Source organism: Plecotus auritus (genome assembly GCF_963455305.1).
Source record: "Plecotus auritus genome assembly, chromosome: 3".
Lineage (NCBI taxonomy): Eukaryota > Metazoa > Chordata > Mammalia > Chiroptera > Vespertilionidae > Plecotus > Plecotus auritus.
The window spans coordinates 18661118-18683471 of NC_137772.1; positions in this window are offsets into that span (position 1 = coordinate 18661118).

Genomic DNA, 22354 nt, shown 5'->3' on the forward strand with positions numbered 1-22354 from the left:
CATGCGCCCTGACCAGAATTGAACCGGCAATGCTTCAGTGCACAGGACAACCCCAATCAAATGAGCCATTCCAGCCCCGTATGTATCTTTTAATGTGATATGATGAGAATGTCACTTAACTTTTGTGGTCTCTTTCCCAATACATCATAACCCCAGTCTAATCATGAGAAAAACACCAGGCAAACTCAAATTGAGGGACATTCTACAAAATATCTGACCAGAATTCCTCAAAACTATCAAGGTCATAAAAACAAGACAAGTCTGCACTCGCTGGGTGGTTGGTTGGAATGTCGTCCCATACACCAATAGGTTGCAGATTCGATCTCAGGTTGGGGCACATAGGGGAGGGAACTAATCGATGTTTCTCACATTCTCTGTCTCCCTGTCTCTCTCTTTCATCAATAACAACATATACTTGGGTGAGGATTAAAAAGTTAAAAAACAAAAAACAAAAAACAGCCAAGATAAGTCTAAGAAAATGTCACAGTCTAGAGGCCCCTACAGAGACATAATCACTGTTTGTAATATGGTATCCTGGACAGGATCTTGGAAAAGAAAAAGGACATTAAAAACTTTAAAATCCTATCAAAGAATGGGCTTTAGTCAAAAATAATGTATCACTATTGGTTCATTGCTTGTGGCAAATGTAAGATGTTAACCATAGGGGAAACTGGATACTTAATACATGGGAACTCTCTGCATTATCTTTGCAACCTTTCTATAAATTGAAAACTATTTTCCGATTTAAATTTATCATTAAAAAGGGCTGCATGATCGCTGGGAGGAAATTCAGACAATACGGATGTCTATAAAATGAAAGGCAATAGCCCTTTGCTTCCATCTCCCCTTCCCACGGTTGGCACCAGCCTTATTTTCTGGGAATGCGTTCTCTTTATTGCATAGTTGAGCTCATGCTGCAAATGCAATTTTGAATCCTGGCTTTTTGGTTAGCCTTAGAGCATAAGCATTTTCCCATGTTCTTAAGAACTTCTTAAAGACCATTTTATAGGCTGTGTAATACTCATTGCACTGTTTTCTTGCCCAAATTAGCTGTGATCCAGCCCTTATGTTTCCATGAGATTTGCTTTCATTACCCATGCTTTAGAATGTTCCCTCCTGCAAAGAACAGCTCTTCTGCTTTCTCCAAGCTACCAGATCTTCATCCATGTTCTCCCGGGGTCCCCAGAAAGTTTGTTTAGTCCAATGTGCTTCAGCAGAGTTCTATGGAACAGCCTTTCCTTTCTTGATTCCTTCCCTTGCCTTTATCTCTCATGATGTAGGGATTTATAATCCATTGTGATAACCCTGGTGCTGTCATTGCTGATGACTAAAATGTGGAGTGTTTGAACCTTGATGTAGGTGGTTAAATAGTGTCCCTCCCCCCCAAAATTCATATCTACTCAGACCTCAGTCTAATCATGAGAAAAACATGAGTCCTTATTTCATAATACTGGTAGGGTCTTTGCAGATGTAATGCTTTAAGATGAGGTCATACTAGATTAGTGTGAGCCCTAAATCCACTGACGGATGTCTTAAAGAAGGCCACATGAAGACACAGGGACACAGTGAGAGGAGAAGGCCATGGGAAGACGGAGACAAAAATTGGAGTCCCGCATCTACAAGCCAAGGAGCACCAGGGATTGCTGACAACCACCAGAAGGCAGGAACGGATTCTCCTTCAAAGCCACCAAGAAGAGGCCTGGCCTGCTAGCTCTTTTGGTTAGGAGTATCGTCCCAGTACACTAAGGTTGTGGGTTTGATCCCCGGTGAGGGTACATACAAGAATCAACCAATAAATGCACAAATAAATGGAACAACAAATCGGTGTTTCTCTCTCTCTCTCTTAAAAAAAAAAAAAAAAAGCCTCTAAGAAGAAGCCAACACCTTGATTTTGGATGTCCGGTGTCCAGAACTGTGAGAAAGTAGATTTCTGTTGTGTGTTTGTTATGTTTTTATTGATTTTAGAGAGAGAGAGGAAGGGAGAGGGATAGAGAGATAGAAGCATCGATGAGAGAACTACCTCCCTCTTGGGGAGGGAGCCTGTAACCCCAGCATGTGCCCTGACCCGGAACCAAACGTGACCTCTTGGTTCATGGGTCAGTGCTGGACCACTGAGCCACACCAGCTGGGCTTCATGTCTGTTGTTTTAAGCCACCCAGTTTGTGGTTATTTGCTGTTTTGTTTTCCACACTTGGTTACCCCCGATCAAAGTGGTAACCGAGTTTAATACTAAGTGAAAAATTCCAGAGATACACAATTCCTAAGTTTTAAATTGGGTGCTGTTCCGAGCAGCGTGATGAACTCTCGCGGGATCCCATCCCGTCCTCCCCTGGTCCGGCGTCCGCACGCTGAGGACGCTTGCCCTGCGTAGGTCACGCAGCACGTAGCGGTCTCTGTTATCAGGTCTGCTGTCTCGGTATCGAGGAGCTTCCTCCATTCAAGCCACTTTTATTTTATTTAATAATGGCCCCAAGCACAAGCGTGGTGATGTGGCGACTTCGATATGCCAGAGAGAAGCCGTAAAATGCTGCCTTGAAGTGGAAAGGTGACATTTCTCGACTTAATAAGGCATCTTATCGCCTCACATCATCACAGGAAGGGTGAGTACAGTACAATAAGATATTTTGAGAGAGAGAGAGTGGCCACATTCACATTACTTTTATTTCAGTATATTGTTATGCTTGTTCTTTTTTACTATTACTGTTGTTAATCTCTTACCGTGCCTAGTTTATAAATTAAACTTTATTATAGGTATGCATGCATAGGAAAAACAATAGTATGTATAGGGTTAGGTACTGTCTGTGGTTTCAGGCATCCACTGGGGGTCTTGAAACGGATCCCCCGTAGATAAGGGGGGTTCGTGTATCTTGCATCCAGTGGGCTGTGGCCTCTGAGCGACCTGGGTCTGAGCAGAACTCTGGCGCCTGCGCGGGGACGGGGCAATGGTGAGGTATCTAGGGGCAGCCCCAGACATCACCGGGCCAGGCTTTGAGCAAAAGTCCCGCCAGACTGCAGTGTTTTGTGTCATTTTCTTTCTCTTCAATCATCCCCACCTGGTGGCCATTTCTTCCTGGTCAGACGGAAAAAAACAGTACTGTGGACCCTTTTATCTGCGTCCATAGTATTTCTAGAAGATTTATGTTGTCATTTGCCAGAATACATCCTTAATATACAGAGCTTCCAGATTGAAAATATGTTAATTTCAAAGCTTTGGTTATGACAAAATTAATTAGTTCAGTCCTTCATTTCTTTTAAATTACTTATAGTGCATTTGCTTTAAGAACATGCGTACACACACACCAAAACCTGAACAGTGATTGCTGTATTTTCCAATTTTTCTAAAATGAGCTTATATTACTTTCATAGAGAAAACATTTTTATAAAATTTCCTTTAAAAGAGGGGTGTTACATCAGCCACAAAAACTGCTTTGGGATGGAGAGATTCTCCTCAGAGGCGAGGCTTAAGGTTGGTGAGAAAAATGTAAGCCATGACATTTTAATGTGTGAGAGCTGGGGACCACTCAGGCCCAAGGAGTAATTGTCTTTACTTTGCTATGAGGTCCCATGGGGTCCTGAGGCGAGCCTGTGGTGAGGGATCAATTCTTCTTGTGGGGGTGGGGTGGGGATGGTGCTAGAAAGCAAAGTCTTGAAGGAGTTTAATGACTTTCAGTACAATTATGGTTGCATGTGTAGGAAAGACCATAGTATGTATGTATAGGGTTCATAGTATGTATAGGGTTCATAGAATGTATCTGTGGTCATAATGGCAAGAAAAAACACTTCTCAGTCTCTCGCTAGGCTGTTGTGAACGAAACCCGAGGAAGGAGGATGAGGTTTGTTGGCAGAAGAGAAAGCGCCTGTGGTTCACCACAGGAAGGCGGGCCACACCTGTGGAGATGCTCCTTGGGGTCCTCTGGGGGCCCCAGCATCCTTTCGGTGTTAGTTATCCATTGCAGCGGAATCTCAACACTTAGTGGCTTAACACGATGGTAAACTTTGATTACCTCATAGTTTTTGTAGGTAAGGAATTCGGGAGTGAGTTAGGAGGGTAATTCTGGCTTTTGATCACTGAAGAGCTTGCAGTCTAAATGTCAGCCGAGGCTGCACTCCTGTGGAGGGAGGATTGGCAGAACCTGGAGGATCACTTCCCAAAAAGGTCACTCGCACTTCTGACAGACTGGTCCTGGCTGTTGGCAGGAGACCTCAGTTCCGTGCCAAGTGAACTCCTCCACAGAGGACACACACTGTGTCATTTCCACAACATCCTATTGGCTACACAGGTTGGCCCTGTTCTGTGTGGGAGGGGGCCACAAAACCCAGCAGTGAGGGTCACTGGGTGTCGTCTTGGAGGCTGGTTGCCACGCTCTACATTGGGTCCATGGCTGATGAAGTACCTGGGGCTGGGAACTTCCAAAACCCAAGCAAAAATGTATTTTTTCTTAACCCTCAAAGTGAAGCATTCAAAATATGTCCAGCCATATTGGGAACCTGGGAAAGATCCCGAGGATTATCCCAAAGAGGTCAGAACTCTAAGACAAACCTCATTCTACCCTTACTCAACATTTCCCCCAACTCTTTTTAATCATATGTATCTTTTGATATGAATTCTACATATCATTAAATGCACAAATTTCTTAGGTATACATTTGCTCAGTTTTGAATAATGCCTCATACCTTCATAACACAAACCCCTAGAGAAGTACAGAAAGTTCCCCCACCTCAACAATAAAGATAAATAAATTGTATTTTAAAAAGTTACCTCACATTCCTTCCAGTCAGCGCGCGTGCGTGTGCACGCACGCACGCACACACACACACACACACACAGGCAACCACTGTTTTGATATTCTTTCACTGTAGAGTTTTATGTGGTTGAGAATCTATAATAATAAAAGCGTAATATGCAAATTGACTGAACAACCGAACAGCAGAATGACCATCCGGTTGACCTTCTGGACTACCATACTATGACACCCACTGGCGCCAAGCCAGCCAAGGCGGGTGCAATGTGATTGTTCGGGGGCCCAGTCATCACCCCATGATCGCCCTGCAGAGGGAGGCCCAGGACACCAACTGGCGGGCTGTGGCGGGTGGGCAGGGCCTACCTCTTTGGGGTGATCCATCACCAGCTCCTGGACTGTGAGAGGGGACAGGCCAGGCTGAAGGACCCCTCCCCCCCGAGTGCACAAATTTCGTGGGCAGGGCCTCTAGTTTCAAATAAGTGGAATTATACTCTTTTGTGTTTAGTTTCTTCTTCAGTTGTCATGCACCTGTAATTTTTTTCCCTACATTATTTTTAAATTTTAACCTTCAGAACTGAAAGATAGCACAATGAACCCTCATATACCCTTGACCTAGAGCCACCAATTAATAAAATGTTGTCACATTTGCTTTCTTTCAGTTTCTCTTTCTCTTTACTGAACCCCTTGAAAATTGCAGATACAAGACACTTCATCCTTAAATACTTCAGCATGTGCTCCTAAGAACAAAGACATTCTCCTCCATACCATTATCATGCCTAAGACATTTGATATCGATACAAAAATATATAGTCCATATTCAGTTTCTCCAACAACATTCTTTAGAAAAGCGCGGGTACATATTGTAGGAAATGTGGTAGGGGTTGGAGGTACAGGGTCCGTGTCCTGACCTTGACCCCTCCTCTTCTCTCTCTCTCTCCCCCATTCTCCATGGCATCCAGTGTGCACTCAGTCCTGGCTTGAATAGTCACCCAAATTCCTTTACCTGCTCAACTCTTCTGGGCAATTTATTTCAGCATTATTCATAGGAACTTTCCTTCCTTTTCTTTGGTGGCTGACCCCTCCACGGTGCATCCCGCATACTCATATGTCCCCCTCCCCAGGAATGACTTACATGAACCTCTGTGATGGACAGGAAAGAGCTTTTGTTTATTCCTCAAGGTACCATAGACACTGGAAAATAGTCCTCCCTCCTCTTTTATTTTTTGTCTTCAGGTCTAACTACTTACACAAATCTTTTCTCAGCCTTTTCCCCCAAGGCACAGGCAAGTTTTCCTGGACTAAGAGTACACATATCTTTCCAACACACACACACACACACACACACACACACACACACACACACGCGCGCGCGCGTGCGCGCGCACGCGCGCGCGCGATACCAGCAGCCTCACACTCAGGTCTGATTCTCTCCCACTGCCAGCCTGACCCTCTGAGTCTCCAGTAGGATGAGGCAGGAGCCATGGAGGCCCACCTGGGTAGACGCCATGTTTAGGTGTAGATTCACAGCCCCCTCAGTTCTGCAGCCTCATTGCCCTGAGCCCTTGATAAGCTAATGGGGCTTACTACTTACCCCAAACCCCTAGGAATCCCTCCCAACCTCACTGCTCAGCTGATCTCGGGGAAGAAATATGCACTTTGCTCCAGACAGTAATTGGTCATTCTCACTATTGGTCATAGTAAGTATTTATACTCAGTTATGCAGCAGTCCCCTGCACTAGGGCATTGACAACATGCAGCGATGAACCTCTCTCTGCAACTGAGGGATGGGCCTGGGCATGGAGTTCACAGAGAGTCAGTGATGGGCTGACAGCCTGGCCCATCTGGTAGAGCAGCATGGGACCCCAGCGAGCCCTGCCCACCTGCCTGCCTGGGAACAGTCTGAGGTTGTGCAAAAGGAGCTGCACATTTACTTGAAGACTTCACTCTAACCTTAGTTACTGCCCATGTCTGAAAGCCTGGCCTCATGATCAAGTGGCAGGAGTCCCTTCTGCTCCTTGTCTGGTGGATAGAAGCAGGGAATGGCACAGAGGTGCATGGCTATCAAAGCAGATGTCAACATTTGGGCAGAAACTCTGGCCCCCGCCTGTTGCACCTGCTCTGCACTGTCCATGCAGGAAAAGCTGCCCTCCTGCCTCCAGCAGTGCTGAGTGACATTCACAAAGTTAGGCTTCCAAGATGGAGTCATGTGGTTAGACCAACCTGGGGGTGGGTCACTATGTACCAGGAAGGTTCACCAGGTATTTTGAAAGCCAATTCAAAAAGCTCTGGCTGGTGTTACTCAGTAGTTAGAGCATTTGCCTGTGCACCAAAGGGTGGCAGGTTCCATTTCCTGTCAAGGGCACCTACCTGGCTTGCAGGTTTGGTTGGGGTGCATGTAGGAGGCAACCAATAGATGTGTCTCTCTTATATCAATACCCGCCTCTCTCCCCCCCTCTCCTTTCTACTCTCTCTAAAAAAAATCAATGGAAAAATATCCTTGGGTGAGGATTAACAACAACAACAAATAGTCCTTTTGTCATTTCCAGAGGCCAGAAGTTATAAGGAAAGGGTGACAGATTGACAGGGATGGGAAGGAGCCCACCTTCAAGGCTTAATCAAGCCCCCACCTCCCTGTTCCTCACCCTTTCCTAAGGCCATAGCTCATTTGGAGCTCCTCTTTGTACAATCACCTGGGCACTTTTTAATCTGGTTATTCATTCTAATGTTTACTTATATGTTTTATTAGAGATCTGAGGTGGTTTACAAAAACATAAAGATTATGGTAAAAACTCAGGTATAATATTGTCTCAAAGAAAAGCCCAGTCTTATACAGCTGCTAAAAGGGGTCAGAAATTTTCTCTTAGGTCTCCTGGAGGCCAAAGATAAAGGGCAAACCATCCATGCAGAGGATCAGAACATCTCTCAAAACTGAGAACTGAGAAAAATCTCCCCAGTGGGCCCAGCCCGAGAGCCCTGCTGCACCATCTCATCTGAGAACACCGCTCATTTTTTATGACAGTGTGGGGTTTTTGTTTTGTTTTGTTTTGGTTGTGGTTCTTTCTTTTTTTAAAAATCAAAGTCACAACTTGACTCAAATAGCATTGCTATGGTAACTAATTCCTTTGGTAGAAATGAGAAAAGCATAAGTCAGTGCAAATGGATAAGAAAGAATCACAGGAAGAGGGAAAGGGTGGGAGAGGCATTTTACAGCTTATCAAGATCAGAGGACAGAAATGCATCTGTAAAAACAATAACAACAAAAACATCCAAAAAACAAAACCTAAACTCCCAGACTAGGAATCATGTCTAGTGCATCCCCACTACAGCACCCACCACAGTGATTGGCCCAGAGTAGTTCCAAATTGTTATTTATCACGTGGGCATTAGTCCTCCTATTTGTAACTTTTAACAACTGCTTCCTTATCTCCACTTGACCGAAGAATTACAGCTTGATGAGGCTGCAGTATTTCAATTTGCCAGCAGGTGCCGCCAGCTAACATGATTCAGAGAAGCCTGAAAATGCCAAGTTCTTTGTCCCTATTTTAAACTTTCCATGGAACCTAAATGTGGGCAAAGTACAAATTCCTAAGTAAAACATTGCTTCAGATTTGATCTAACTCACTTTTTATGGCTTTAGATCTTACCAATTCAGGCACCCATTCAATCAGCAGAGGTTTATTGAACATTTATTTTTTATAAGGTGCTATGCTGGGTGCTGGAGATAAAAAGATAACAGATTTCTTCTCTGCTCTGGAGAAACTCACTGCCTGCTCCACCTAGGAAAGGGCTAAGCTGCTGTTAAAGAGACATTTACACACACACACACACACACACACACACACACACACTGGCTTAAAGATTCAATTTATTTACTTCTCCATCAGTAGGTGGGCATCTGGCTTCTTCCCATCTTGTAGCGTGTCTTCACCCATAAGATACTGTCCTTGTGTCATCATCCATAGTTGTTGTCCTTGGTTGTATGGTCAAAGCTGGGTCATAATCATTTCCATGCTTCAGCCTGGAAATGGGAACAGAAAATGTAGAAGGCAAGCAATTTCCTTTGAAGCAAGAAACACAGAAGGTGCACCTACTCTTGTATTACATTCCAAGGCATGAACCTAGTCATGTGGCTTCATCTAGCTGAAAGAAGGCTGGGAAATGTAGTCTTTAACTAGGCAACAGCATGCCCACTAGCAGTCTGGTCAGAAAGTATCTCTGCCGAAACCGGTTTGGCTCAGTGGAAAGAGCGTCGGCCTGAGGACTGAAGGGTCCCGGGTTCGATTCCGGTCAAGGGCATGTACCTTGGTTGCGGGCACATCTCCAGTGGGAGGTGTGCAGGAGGCAGCTGATCGATGTTTCTCTCTCATCGATGTTTCTAGCTCTCTATCCCTCTCCCTTCCTCTCTGTAAAATATCAATAAAATATATATTTAAAAAAAAAAAAAAGAAAGTATCTCTTTTTTACACAATCTAACTTTACTTTTAAGTAATTCATGAAACAATTTTATATCTTCTAGATTTGCTATCAGTTTTATTTGCACTGTCATGGTTTAAAAATCCATAGAAATTTGTGTGAATAGAATGTCCTATAGCAGTTTTACTGTGCACATTTCATATTCCTGAGACATACTATTGCCCATCAGCAGTGACAAGTATTATCACAATGACAAGTGAGTTGCTACAAATTCCAGTGAAATGAAACTTAGAATCAAGTCTATTTTCTACTCATGAGAAAATGATATTTGAATTGGCTTCTCTATCTATAAAAGGAGATAATGGATATGGAAGAATAACTACCTGTCTGCCCCTAGGTGATTTCTGTAAGTTGCACCCAAAAGCTCCAACTTGAACTCCTCCACAAAGCTTTTCTTGACCTCGCCAGGCTGAGTTGACTTCTCCCTTTTCTGAACTTTATTCTTTAAAACAACAACAACAACAAAAAAAACCCCACACTTTTTAAAAAATTGATTTGAGAGAGGAAGCGAGCGGGAGAGAGAGAGATGGAAACATAAGTGATGAGAGAGAATCATGGATTGGCTGCCTCCACACGCCCCCTATTGGCGAGCCCACAACCCGGGCATGTGCCCTTGACTGGAATTGAACCTGGGACCCTTCAGTCCTCAGGCTGATGCTCTATCCACTGAGCCAAACCAGGTAGGGCTGAACTTGATTCTTAAGTTAACATCACTGCATGGCATTTACCCATTTATTTACTTACTAGAGGCCTGGTGCACGAAATTCGTGTACGGGGGTGTGTGTGTCCCTCAGCCTAGCCTGCACCCTCTCCAATCTGGAACCCCTTGAGGGATGTCCGACTGCCCGTTTAGGCCCGATCCTACATCCCTCTCACAATCCAGGACTGCTGGCTCCTGACTGCTCACCTGCCTGCCTTCCTGATTGCCCCTAACCACTTCTGCCTGCCAGCCTGATCACCCCCTAACCACTCCCCTGCCAGCCTCATTGATGCCTAACTGCTCCCCTGCCATCCTGATTGCCCCTAACTGCCCTCCCCTGCAGGCCTGGTCACCCCTAACTGCCCTCCCCTGAAGGCCTGGTCACCCCTAACTGCCCTCCGCTGCAGGCCTGGTCCCCCCCAACTGCTCTCCCCTGCAGGCCTGAGTCCCCCCCAACTGCCCTTCCCTGCAGGCCCGGTCGTCCCCAACTTCCCTCCTCTGCTGGCCAGGTCACCCCTAACTGCCTTCCCATGCAGGCTTGATCGCCCCCAACTGCCCTCCCCTGCTGGCCTGATCTCTCCCAACTGCCCTCCCCTGCTGGCCATCTTGGTGGCCATCTTGTGTCCACATGGGGGCAGCCATCTTGTGTGTTGGAGTGATGGTCAATCTGCATATTACTCTTTTATTAGATAGGATAGAGGCCTGGTGCACGGGTGGGGGCCAGCTGGTTTGCCCTGAAGGGTGTCTGGGATCAGGGTGGGGGTTCCCTTGGGGCATAGGGTGGCCTGAGCGAGGGGCCTGTGGTGGTTTGCAGGCCTGCCATGCCTCCTGGCTACCCAAGCGGAGGCCCTGGTATCTGGGATTTATTTATCTTCTATAATTGAAACTTTGTAGCCTTGAGTGGAGGCCTGGGCTGGCCAGTGTGTGCGGAAAGCTTGGCTTCCTCCATTGCCAGGAAAACCCAAGCCTCCTGCTCACTCTGTGGCCGCAGCCATCTTGGTTGGGTTAATTTGCATATTACTCTTGGGTTACTCGCTCCTGATTGGTTGGTGGGTGTGGCTTGTGGGTGTGGCGGAGTGATGGTTAATTTGCATATTACTCTTTTATTAGATAGGATGTGGAAGAGACTGCTAGTTATTACCAATTTTTGTTCTTTCCCTCTTCCTTAAACTTTCCTTCTCCAAGCTGTGGTTGGCACATGGCTGAATGGAATAAGGCTGATATTTGTCAAGTTCTCTTACTGCTGGTTGTGGTCATGTGATTCAGTTCTGGCCAGTGAGATGCAAGCAGAAATAATGTGTGACAGCTTTCAAGAAACCCTTTCCCTCTTCTCTTCCCCATTCCTGCTGGTTGGAATAGCAATGTAATGGCTGGAGCTATGGCAGCCATCTGAGACCATGAGATGATCTTGGGAATGGAAGCCATGCACAACAGAGTAACAGGAGAAAAGTCTTGGCTCACCTCACAGTACTGTAGTGTGCCACACTAGCTCTGAGTTACTATGTATATCATTTTTGAGAGAGATATAAACTTCTGCTTTATTTAAGTCAGTGTTGTTTTGGGCTTCTCTGTTACTCCCAGCCAAACCTAATCCTTACTATAAAATTCATGTCCTTGAAACTTTCCAGTAGACTGTGAGCCCTGGAGACCAAAGACTGGTTTTTAATCATCTTTACATTTCTAGTGCTCTTTCTTTAGACTATATTCATGTATATGAGATAGATTTCACTTTGAGCCTAACCAGATTGGTTCTATTTTACAAATGGCCCCTTAGGCTACTGACCAACACTCTTATGCTTTGCCAGTCCAGCTATTCTTTCACTCTCACAAGCACGATTTGAAACCCACTCTACTCTCCTCAGATCCTCTCATTCTCTTACTGTACAGTGAAATAGAAGTGGTTGAGACAGCAATTGCCTCTTTTTCCCAATACCCAACGAAAAGCCAACCATTTTATCTGGGAAGGGTGCTGTCCCTCCTACCAAAAGCTAGGCCCTCGCCGAAACCGGTTTGGCTCAGTGGATAGAGCGTCGGCCTGCAGACTGAAGGGTCCCGGGTTCGATTCCGGTCAAGGGCATGTACCTTGGTTGCGGGCACATCCCCAGTGGGAGGTGTGCAGGAGGCAGCTGATCGATGTTTCTCTCTCATCGATGTTTCTAACTCTCTATCCCTCTCCCTTCCTCTCTGTGAAATATCAATAAAATATATTTTAAAAAAAACCCCAAAAAACAAAAAAAAACCTAGGCCCTCCATTCCTGCCTTGAATCTTGACCAACAGTTCTTCATTTGAACATAAAACTGCCCATTATCTGCTTTTCCCCCTTCCTGTTCTCAATCTCTGGCTCATGGATCCTTTCTATTAATTCCATAACATACACAAATAATTTATGAAAAGAACAAAACAACACTCTTGACATATCTTCTCCACTCATAGATATCTTCTCCTTTGCAACAAAACTTCTCCAAAGAGTGCTTTATACTCCCTGCCTCCATGGTATCACTTCAGCCCCCTCAGCAGCATCACCGAAGATGCTCCTGTTGCTAAAGCCAATAGATGAGCTTCCATTCTCTTCTCAACCTCTCAGCAGTGCTGACCCATGTTGACCATTCACCCTGGAGATGTCTACTTTCTTGGCTGCCATGCATCCCACCTGTCACCTAGCCTCATCCATCCCTCTGTGGGCCCTTCCTCTCTGCTCATCTATTAAAATAATGATTGCACTCTTTCTCACTCTATCCTCTCTCTTTCATGTGACTTTCTTCATTACCAAAGCCTCTGGCATGCTCTGTAGGTGGACAACTGATACATTTATCTCTCCAGGCCAGATGTTATAGCCAATTGCCAATCTGACATATCTTCCTTTGCAATCTATAAGCCATCACAAGCTGAACACTTTGAAATACCAAACTCTAGACCTTCCCTCCAAAACCTGACACCACTATCCATCAAGTTGCACAAGCCAGAAATCTAGATGGCATTCTTAACACTTCTCTCATTCACACATCCAGTCTATTCCTAAATATTATTGATTTTATCTCTAAAATATCTCTTGAATCTGTTTACTTTTCTACATTTCTATCACCATTACCCAAGTTCAAGCTCTCATCTTCTCTCTCCTGGGCTCTTGTAATAACATCTTAACTGTGTCTACCTATACCCACTTTTACCTCCCCACCCCGTTCTGAACTGTTAAAAAGATAAACTGAAGCATATTACAATTTTAAGAGTTTATTTGAGCAAAAATAATTTTGCATTGGGCAGCATCAAATCTAGCAGATAGAAAAGAGCTCAGAGGAGCTGTATAAAATGAAAATCATTTATAAGTAGAAGGGAGTAAGAACAAGGAAGTCATACTAGGCAAAAAAAAAAAGTATGTTGGTTATTGCAAAATTACTCTCCATTAGGGGATGTCAGAGGCTTATCAGGCAGATTACCTAACTAGTACTGATTAGGTGATCCTGATTGACTAGTTTAAGATTCCATATCTGGGAGAGCTGAAACTATGATTAAGTCTTGGTTTGCTGACATGGGATTTAACATAAGTGATTCCATTTTGGGCCTGTTGTCTTGTTTTAACACTGCACAACAGTGAAAGTAAGAATTTCAAAACACAAATTAGAGCATAGCACCCTGTATGCATGTATATGCTTTAAAACACTTCAATAGCTTCCCACTGCTCTCGGGATTAAGAAAAGGCAACTCTCTAAGTGGCCCACAGGGATTTTCATGTTTTGTTCCTCCCTTCTTCTTCAGCATCCTTTCATGCCACACTCTTCTCCTACACTCCAACCTTTCTCATTACTTCATACTTGCCATGATTCCTTCCAGGACAGGACATTGGCATGAGTCATGCCCTGCCTGGAAAGTGTTTCCCTCCCCGCTTCTCCTGGTAAACCCTTGACTTGGTTGTTCACATGTCACTTCCTCAGGGAAGCCTGCCATGAACTCTTTGGCTGGGTCTGTGCCTATTATTACTCATGTATGTAACTCTCCTTCATGTCCCACTTGTCACAGGTATAACCTTTCATTAGTTTGTGTGATGAGTTGATTGATGTCATATTCACAGTTACATCCCCTTTGTGATTCTTTTCTTCTCAAACTAGACTGACCACCAGTGTCCTGGAGGCAGGGGCATATCTTACACTCCTTAATCTCCTTCAAACGGCCTAGCCTGTTGCTGGTGTCTAGTTGTGATTGGCATTGTTAGTAGGTTCTAAGCCCCTTTTCACAAAAGTATGGGTTTACATATGAATAACACTCCTTGTGTGTATGATTGCAATGCTCCTGGCTCACCCTATACCTAGGTAGTTTAGACAGCCACCTATTAGCCTGTAAGTCACTAGAGTCAGCGAAGAGGCAATTCATCCATCCATTTATGCTCTATACAGGTACTTAATAAAAAAAATGTTCATTGACATCAGGCAGAATGGTAGGCAATGGGGGATGCAGAGATGAATAAAACACAGTAGCTGATGACAGGGCTTCCCTGTATAGTACTACAAGATTTGCACTTCACAAAACAGCCAAGTGAGGAAAGGAGCACAAGTCAAAATCCAGTTCATATTTACAGGCAAGCGCCGAAGCAAAAGGCCTTCCTGTGCCCAGAAGGAGTGCCTTTATCAGTGAACTCAAAGGGGCAATGTGAGGCCCTGGTTAAGAGCTAGTTGCTTAACGTTGTGGGAGAGAAGAAGAATGCACTATGAAGTAAGTGCTGGGATTAAGAGAAGGCTCCAAGGCAGGGGTGGGCAAACTTTTTGACTCGAGGGCCACAATGCGTTCTTAAACTGGACCGGAGGGCCGGAACAAAAGCATGGATGGAGTGTTTGCGTGAACTAATATAAACTCAAAGTAAAGGAGCAGAGGGGAGAGCAAGAGAACCCTCCGCTCTTTCGGCTCTGCGGGCTGGATAGAACAGCCGAACGGGCCGGATCCAGCTCGCGGGCCGTAGTTTGCCCACGGCTGCTCCAAGGGCACAGAGGAAAGAGCAACTCAAACCAATGGAGAGCCTGAGCAGGCCCTCAAAGGAATGAATTACCAGACTGAATCCTCTGGTGCAAGGTAAGCATGGATATTCTTCTCTGACTCAGTTGATCTGTCCCAGGAGAGGCACCAGCTACCAGGGAGCACACAGGGAGAGTGGGTAGAGAAGAGGAGGAAGGGCGAGCCATTAACAGAGGAAAGGAGGCCCTGGAGCCATTTTGCTCTGGTTTGACTCTGAAAATATTTATATTACAAACATGCTCTCTATGGAGACACCTAATCAGAACTGAAACCATGCAGGCATGGAGCATCCAGGCCCCCAGGTGTAGCAGTGATATGCTAATTCATAATCGCCTCCTCCCAATCTTTCCCAAAACCCAATTGCAATGGGCCACCAAGGCAGGGTTGCTGGGAGAGGCAGTTCTGTGCAGCAGAGGTCTAGGTTGTATTGGTGAAGAGGAGAGAGAAAAAGGAGATAGGGCTGCGGTTTTCCCCACATTGCTTCAATTTGTGGAGGCTTTCATTTCTGGAGCCAGAGATTCCACTCATATATTGAGCCCAGAAGCCACAACCCCTTGCTAAGCCTCTAGCAAAATGTGTTTTAGATCTTTAAAAATGATTGATAATATTACATATATTCATTTTATTGAGTAGAACACCTCACATACGTTATACAATTTGAGACAGGATACAACTCAGTGAGGTGGGTGATTCTGCTGAGGTCACATGCACGGTTGGTTAACTGGCAGAGCTAGGATGGAAATCCCTGTCTGCCTTATCCTATTTAATAAAAGAGTAACATGCAAATTAACCATCACTCCGTTATGCCCACAAGCCACACCCACCAGCCAATCAGGAGCAAGTATGCAAATTAACCCAACCAAGATGGCAGCGGCCACGGAGAGAACAGGAGGGAGGCTTGGGTTTCCCCGGCGATGGAGGAAGCCAAGCTTTCCACACACCCTGGCCAGCCCAGGTCCCCACTCCAGGCTACAAAGCTTCAATTATAGAAGATAAATAAATCCCAACAAAAATGGTGGCAACCACAGAGCTGGAGAGAGCAGGAGGCTAGGGTTGCCCCCAGCGATGGAGGAAGCCAAGCTTCTGCAGCCCTGGCCTGCCTTGGCCTCCGCTTAAGGCTACAAATTCAATTATAGAAGATAAATAAATCCCAACAGAAATGGCTGCCGCCACGGAGCGAGCAGAAGCTTGGCTCCGCTCCAGGCTACAAAGTTTCAATTGTAGAAGTTAAATAAATCCCAGATACCAGGGCCTCCACTTGGGTCGCCAGGGGGGCGTAGCTGGCCTGCAAACCACCACAGGCCCCTCGCCCAGGCTGCTCCACGCCCCAAGGGAACCCCCATCCTGATCCGGTTCACCCTTCAGGGCAAACCAGCTGGCCCCCACCCGTGCACCAGGCCTCTATCCTATCTAATAAAAGAGTAATATGCAGATTGACCATCACTCCAACACACAAGATGGCTGCCCCCATGTGGTCAAAGATCCTGCCCCCATGTGGACACAAGATGGCCACCACAAGATGGCCAGCAGGGGAGGGTAGTTGGGAGGGACCAGGCCTGCAAAGGAGGGCAGTTGTGGGCGATCAGGCCAGCAGGGGAGGGCAGTTGGGAGGGACCAGGCCTGCAAGGGAGGGCAGTTGGGGGCGATCAAGCCTGCAGGGGAGGGCAGTTAGAGGTGACCAGGCAGGCAGAGGAGGGAATTTGGGGGTGACCGGGCCTGCAGGGGGGGGGCAGTTAGGGGCAATCAGGATGGCAGGGGAGCAGTTATGCATCAATCAGGCTGGCAGGGAGTGTTAGGGGGTGATCAGGCTGGCAGGCAGAAGCGTTTAGGGGTAATCAGGAAGGCAGGCAGGTGAGCAGTCAGGAGCCAGCAGTCCTGGATTGTGAGAGGGATGTCTAACTGCCCCTTTAAACCGGCAGTCAGACATCCCTCAAGGGGTCCCAGATTGGAGAGGGTGCAGGCTGGGCTGAGGGACACCCTACCCCCCGTGCACAAATTTCGTGCACCGGGCCTCTAGTTTCAAAATAACTGGTCTAGTTTTTATCCAGAGAAAGGGAATAGCAGCAACACCTGCCTTGAGGGGTGGTTATGAGAACGCAATGAGAAAATCTACACATGATGCCCAGGAGAGCTCCCTATGCACAATACTCTTTGTCCCCGCAGCCAAGAGTGACCAACCCCTGATAAACCAGAATACAGAAAACATGGCCTGGTCCTGGGCGAGAGTTGGCCTGTGCGCCTGCTTGATGCTCACAGATAACATCCTCTAGCCATCCATGCTCCTTGTTTTGCTCCTTTCCCACTAAAAACACAAAAAACTACATAAATAAGAATCAGCAGGGGGAATTTGGGAGGGGGGATGAGGGGAGGCTTCTAAGACCATCATTAGTTATTATAAAAAAATACTTAATCATTTTAATGTGGTGCCTATCTAGGCACAGTGCCAGAGACTACAGTCATCTGGAACAGACAGTGGGAATAAGCAAAGGGAGGAAAAGTGTCTCTTGATACCTCTAACCTACCAGCCATAAAAGTCTTACTAGACACAGCGACTCTCAACTTCACCAGATCCAAACTACCCCCCCATCTTTTTTTTATAATAAACACTTTATTTATTATTATCATGCAATAAAATTTTAGATAAATAAATTTGCCTTTGATGGGGTATTGACTGGGAGGAGACACAAGGGAGCCTTCTGACGTGTTGAAAATGTTCTGTATATTGATGTGGGTGGTGGTTACATGGCTATGTTCATACATAAAAATTAATTGAACAATGGATCTTTCTGTATTATCTTTTATAACTTTATGTGAATCTATGATTATCTCCATAAAAATTTCAATTAAAAATGGGATCCAGGTAAATTTTATTTTGTGTGTATTTTATCACAATTAAAAAAAATGAGATGGGGCTTATGCCCATCAGATTGGCAGAAATTGAGAAACTTTATAATATTCAGTTTGGCAAGGATGTGATGAAAAGAGAAATTCTTAAACTTTGGTTGGAGCATAAATTAGTACAATGACTATGGAGAACAATTCAGTAATTCCCAGTAAGAGTGAAAATATAAATGCCCTATGACAGTGGTCGGCAAACTCATTAGTCAACAGAGCCAAATATCAACAGTACAACGATTGAAATTTCTTTTGAGAGCCAAAAACCGACTTCTGTGCATGGGCCACGAAGTTTCAATCACACTGTATGTGCGTGCCCGCACGTGGTATTTTGTGGAAGAGCCACACTCAAGGGGCCAAAGAGCCGCATGTGGCTTGCGAGCCGTGGTTTGCCGACCACTGCCCTATGAGATGGCAATTCCAGTTATAATTACTACCAAGAAACATTCTCACATGTAAACAAGAATATATATATATATGAGACATTCTTTGGAATATTGTTAGTAATGGTACAAAATTGAAAACAAAGAGCTCATCAATTTATTTTTATTTTTTATTATTTAAAAAATTTTTTAAATACATCTTTATTGATTTCAGAGAGGAAGGGAGAGGGAGAGAGAGATAGAAACATCAGTGATGACAGGGAATCATTGATTGGCTGCCTCCTGCACGTCCCCCACTGGGGACTGAGCCCGCAACCCGGGCATGTGCCCTTGACCGGAATTGAACCCGGGACCCTTCAGTCTGCAGGCCGACGCTTTATCCACTGAGCCAAACCAGCTAGGGCTCATCAATTTTTTAAGAATTTAAAAATAAAAATCAAGTACTGTGCAAATGTTAACATTGAACAGGAAATGTGAATGGATATGTCTGATTTGATTCCATGGCTTGAAGAATTGTGCAGTGCCCAACAGGCACACACATAGCATTAGTAAGAAATTGTCCCAAAACTTTAACAGATAAATAATGTACTATGCCTTTAAGACATCCCTCTCTATTTAAAAACCTCCAGAGAAGCAAGCAGATGAACCTTGGAGTTAGCTCATGGATGGGAGTTACTGCTTGGCTAATTATAAACAGTATTAGTAGCCCTGCACACGAATCTGTGTGCCAGTAGCTCTCTGCAGGGCCTGGCCGCTCCACGCCCACTGCCCAGAGGCTCTCTGCGGCCCAGAGGCCCTCCGTGGCCAAGGTGGAACGCTTGCCTCATTGCTGCGGCAATGAAGCAAGCATTCCGCCAGGCCGCTCACGCTGCCCGCTCTCAGCGGCTGCCCCCCGGCCTGGGACTGGGGGACTCCGGTGGGGCTGAGAGGACAGGGCACCGCCATCCTGTGGCTATGAGTGCCACCATCTTTGTGATGGAGTGATGGTTAATTTGCATATTACCCTTTTATTAGATAGGATTCTCAGAACTCTTTTTAAAAAATATATATTTTATTGATTTTTTACAGAGAGGAAGGGAGAGGGAGAGAGAGTTAGAAACATTGATGAGAGAGAAACATCAATCAGCTGCCTCCTGCACACCCCCTACTGGGGATGTGCCTGCAACCAAGGTACGTGCCCTTGACCAGAATCAAACCTGGGACCCTTGAGTCCGCAGGCCGACGCTCTGTCCACTGAGCCAAATTGGTTAGGGTGGATTCTCAGAAATCTTGAAAATACTAAGGAAAGCAGAGCCCTGAGGAGCCAGGAGTGACTGTTGAAAAATACCAATGCAACACTCAAGACTCAGGAGGTTAGGTGGTTATATGACACTGGCACATCTGTGGAATCAGGAATTTAGTTCATCCAGGGAGCAATGTGGTAGCCATACTCCAGTAATCCTAGTCTCCTGGATTCATGCTCTTCTGTGGCCTAGTCCCACAGTAATTCAGAACTGTTCCTATGTGGCCATTAGAATATTGTGGAAATGATGGCATGAAGCTTTGAAGACTAGAATATAATGGGTGTACCACGTTTTATTTTTCCATTTGGCATTTGATGGACGTTTAAGTTGTCTCTACTTAGCTATTGTGAGTAATGTGGGTTTGAACATGTGTATACAGGTTTTTGTGTGGACATGTTTCAAGTTTTGGATATATACCTAGAAGTGTAATTGCTAGGTCATTTGTTTACCTTTTTGAAGAATTTCCAACTGTTTTTACAATGTTTATGTACCATTTTATAATCCCCACTAACAGTGAATGAGGGTTCCAATTTCTCCATATCTGTACCAGCAATTGTTATTGTCTGTCCTTTTTATTTTCCTGCTTTGTTTTAATTAATGCTTGCTTGACATATCATGCTTATCCTTTTATTTTCAACCTACTTATACCATTATATTTGAAACTAGTGGCCCGGTGCACAAAATTCATGCACGGGGGAGGGGGGTGTTCCTCAGCCCGGCCTGCACCCTCTCCAATATGGGACCCCTCGAAGGATGTCCTATGTCCGGTTTACAGGGATTGGGCCTAAACCGGCAGTCGGACATCCCTCTTGCAATACGGGACTGCTGGCTCCTAACCGCTCACCTGCCTGCCTGCCTGCCTGCCTGATTGCCCCTAACCACTCTGCCTGCTGGCCTGCTCGCCCCCAACTGGCCCCCCTGCTGGTCTGCTTACCCCCAATGGCCCCGCCCCCCACCAGCCTGATCACCCACAACTGCCGTCCCATCCTGGCCTGATCACCCACAACTTCCCTCCCCTCTTGGCCTCTAACCGCCTCTACCTCAGCCCCGCCACCATGGCTTTTTCCAGAAGAATGTCCGGAAGGGTTCCTGGAAGGTCTCCCAGTCTAATTAGCATATTACCCTTTTATTAGTATAGATAGAGGCCTGGTGCATGGGTGGGGGCAGTCTGGTTTGCCCTGAAGGGTGTCCCGGATCAGGGTGGGGGTCCCTCTGGGGTGCCTGGCCAGCCTGGGTGAGGGGCTGATGGCTGTTTGCAGGCTGGCCACGGACCCCGGTGACCCAAACTCCCAGCCCCTTCTTTTTTGCTTTTTTTTTTCAGCGCCTCCTTGAGCGGAGGCCAGGGCCAGCTGGAAGCAGGTATCTGGGATTTATTTATCTTCTATAATTGAAACTTTGTAGCCTTGAGCAAAGGGCAGGGCCAGCCAGGGCAGGTGGGAAGCTTGGCTTCCTCCATCGCAGGGGGCAACCCAAGCCTCCTGCTTGCTCCAGCTCCGTGACCGCTGCAATCTTGGTTGGGTTAATTTGCATACTTGCTCCTGATTGGCTGGTGGGCGTGGCTTGTGGTGTAGCGGAGGTACGGTCAATTTGCATGTTTCTTTTTTATTAGATAGGATTCGTTTCTTGTAGACATAGGGTTCAGCACTTTTATACTCTGCCAATTTCTGCCTTTTAATGGATAAATTTAGATCATTTACATTTAATGTATTATTGATCTATTAGGGTGTGTGTCTGATATTTTCTTTTTTGTTCTCTCTGTTTTATTATTTTATTTTATTTTTCCTGTTTTCCCTTACTTGAACACTTTCTATTTATTATTGTGTTTTTTAGTATATATCTTTTACTAGTTTTTTTTATTGGTTGCTCTTGGTATTATATATACATATTTGCTCACAATTTTATTGTTTTGGTATACATAAAAATAGTTATATTTAGAGACTATTTAAAAAAATAAAATACTTTATTTAAAAAATAATATATATTCAGGAAAAATGCTATACTGGAAAAAAAAAGAGTTGGAAAAAAACAGATGTTAACTAGGACTAACTTGGATAATCTTAGTCCTTTGCCTGTTGTTTCTCAGTTCAAAATTCCCTCTTGAATGCTTTTCTCTATTATGCTAATTTTGTCTTTCATAGTACACAAAACAATGTGCAATTACTTTTTTTTTTTTATCTGTCTTCCTCATTAGAATGAGAGTTCCACAAAAGAAAGGCCCATATTGGTCTTGTTCACTATTGTATCCTAAAAGCCTAGCATAGTGCTTGGCTAAAAGTAGGCACACATAAGGATGTTTAAAATATGAGTATGAGCCCAGCTGGCCTGGCTCAGTGGTTGAGCATTGACCTGTGAACCAGGAGGTCACGGTTCAATTCCCCGGTCAGGGCACATGCCCGGATTTCGGGCTCTATCCCCTCTGGGGGCCTGCAGGAGGCAGCCGATCAATGATTTTCTTATATCATTGATGTTTCTCTCTCTTTCTCCCTTCCTCTCTAAAATCAATAAAAATATATATGTTTTTAAAAAAAACATGAGAATGAGCCCTGGCTGGTTTGGCTCAGTGGATAGAGCATTGGCCTACAGATTGAAAGGTCCCAGGTTCAATTCCAGTCAAGGGCACATGCCTGGGTTGTGGGCTTGGTCCCCAGTTGGGGGCTTGCAGGAGGCAGCTGATTGATGATTCTCTCTTATCATTAATGTTTCCATCTCTCTCTCGCTCTCCCTTCCTCTCTAAAATTAATAAAAATATCTTAAAAACAACAACATGAGAATGAGATTATATATAATAAGGAATACATATTTGGTTTTCATCTCTGCACAAGGACTTCTAAAACCCTTGGAATTTCTTGATTGATAGGTGTTAGAGGAGTGTCTTT